A 3,021-nucleotide genomic window follows, 5' to 3' on the forward strand; every position below is an offset into this window, starting at 1 on the left:
ATTTTCAGAAAAGTAAGTTTTAATAAAATGCAATTAAACAATGGATGTTTTGAAAATATTGTGTGAAAAAAAATGTGGTCATTGACAATATATACACATTTTTAAACTTAAAACCAAAAGGCTCCAGGGACAAGCGGTAGAAAATGGATGGATGGAATATTATGATGCAATTGATTTAAACTAGATTTTTAAAAATGGTGTTTTAATTATTGATAATATTGTCATGTAACGGTAGTGTTTTAGAAAAAACTGTAACAATTGTTTGTCTAATTTTGTTTTTTAATTTAACTTAGAGATTTTTGTGTTTATTGATATTGTAATGCAATTAATTGAATCTATAGATCTTTAAAAAAAAAAAAAAGTTTTACTTTGAACTAAATTTATTTTAACCATACTATTAATGTAATATCATTTATAGTACTTTCTTCCTTTTTTTAAAATATACTTTTTTTCTGTAGGACTTTGAACTCCTGGGACATTAAGTTAAAATAGGGACAATTATATAGTATTTTAAAATATAATATTCCTGTTACTTACATTATTAAGCATTATGTTTTGCCATATATACTGATTTTATATATTAGTTTATATTTAAACGTTTTGTTTATGTACGTATATAATATAAACATTCATATCTAAACTTATTTTTAATCTAGTTTTATCTTAACGAATATTCAATAGTTACTTTTTCAAAAAGTACAAAAAAGTGGTATTGTTGTACCTCTCAAAAATGTCCGCTAGAGGTCAGTATTGTATTTAGTCAATGCGAAGCAACCCCACAACGACAGAGTAAGCTACTGTGCAGTATTATACGTAATTCTATAAATAGTAATGTAACTTAAATCACTTCTTTAAAACATTATTGTTAATTATGACGGTTTAATTGATTGAGGTAATAATATTATAATAATAATAACAATAATAATGATAATACAACTACTACTACTACTACTACTACTACTACTAATAATAATAATACTAGTAATAACAATAATAATACAAGTACTACTACTACTTCTAATAATAACAATAATATTAATAATACTACTACTACTACTACTACTTCTAATAATAATAATAATATTAATAATACTACTACTACTACTAATAATAATAATACAACACCTATTATTACTACTACCACTAATAATAATAATAATACAACAACTAATAATAATAATAATAATAATACAACTACTACTACTACTACCACTAATAATAATAATACAAATAATAATAGTAATAACAATAATAATACAAGTACTACTACTACTAATAATAATAATAATACAACTACTAATGATAATAATATTAATAATAATACAACAACTACTATTACTACTACCCCTACTACTAATACTAATAATACAACTACTACTACTAATAATAATACAACTACTACTAATAATAATAATAATAATACAACTATTACTACTAATAATAATAATAATACAACTATTACTACTACTACTAATACTACTACTAATAATAATATTACAACAACTACTACTACTACTAATAATAATAATAATAATAATACAACTACTACTCCTACTACTAATAATCATAATAATAATAATAATAATACAACTAATAATAATAATAATAATAATACAACAACTACTACTACTACTACTACTAATAATAATAATAATAATAAAACTACTACTGCTAATGATAATAATAATACAACTATTACTACTACTACTACTAATGATAATAATAATACAACTACGACTTCTACTACTGATACTACTAATACTACTACTATTACTGCTACTAATAATAATAATAATAATAATAATAATACAACTACTAATACTACTACTAATAATAATAATAATAACAATACAACTACTACTACTACTACTACTACTAATAATAATAATAATAATAATGATGATGATGATGATGATACAACTATTACAACTAATAATAATAATAATAATAATACAACTACTACTACTACTACTACTACTATTGATAATAATTATATATATATAAAATAAAATTAAAATAATAATAATAATAACACAGCTACTACCAATAATAATAAAAGATAACAGTCAGAGGGGTCATCATTTAACAAAGTGTAAATTGATCTTGCTTCTTTTCTGTCTGGGTCCTTCTTCCCCGCCACCCCAAAATTAGCTCATGGCCATGAGACAGTGAATATGCCCCCTCCCCCACACCCCCTTCCCTAAAGAGCACAGCTGGAGCAAAGCGAGGCCGCCATGGTGGCAATTTGTTAGCGAGTTGTCAGTGTAACATCCACAGCTCGCCGAGGACACACATGACACCAGGATCCCAACCGTGTGACGTCAAGGGCCCGGATATGCCCGCGTGACCTTTGACCTTCACACACCTGGTGGACGCACTCCAAAAGTGCCGCAACGGCGAGCGAAGACAGCCGCAAATATCCCTGAGGATTGTCGCGTGTTTCCATTGTGACTCCCAATCTTTTTAGGGATCAACTTGCTGATGATGAACAGGCTGATGTTCACACACCTGTTAGCATTTCTGTAACATAACATCCATCCATCCATCCATTTTCTACCACCTGTCCCTATCGGGGAACAGGTTACATTTTTTATAACACATCATAACATTTTATCATTTCTGTAGCATAAAATAAACATTTTATAACATAAAATGTTATCATTTCTATAACATAACATTTTTACATTTTTATACCATTACATAACATTGTATCCTTTCTGTAACATAACATAACACATTTACATTTTTATAACACAACATAAAATGTTTTCTTTTCTGTAACATAACACAGCAACATTTTAATTTTTTTATAACACTTCATAACATTTTATCATTTATATAACATAACATAACAACATTTTAAAATTTTTATAACACATCGTAACATTTTATCATTTTTGTAACATAACGTAACATTTTTTACAACATTACATAACATTGTATCCTTTCTGTAACATAACATAACACATTTACATTTTTATAACACAACATAAAATGTTTTCTTTTCTGTAACATAACACA

This window comes from Entelurus aequoreus, linkage group LG26 (assembly GCF_033978785.1).
Source record: "Entelurus aequoreus isolate RoL-2023_Sb linkage group LG26, RoL_Eaeq_v1.1, whole genome shotgun sequence".
Classification (NCBI taxonomy): domain Eukaryota; kingdom Metazoa; phylum Chordata; class Actinopteri; order Syngnathiformes; family Syngnathidae; genus Entelurus; species Entelurus aequoreus.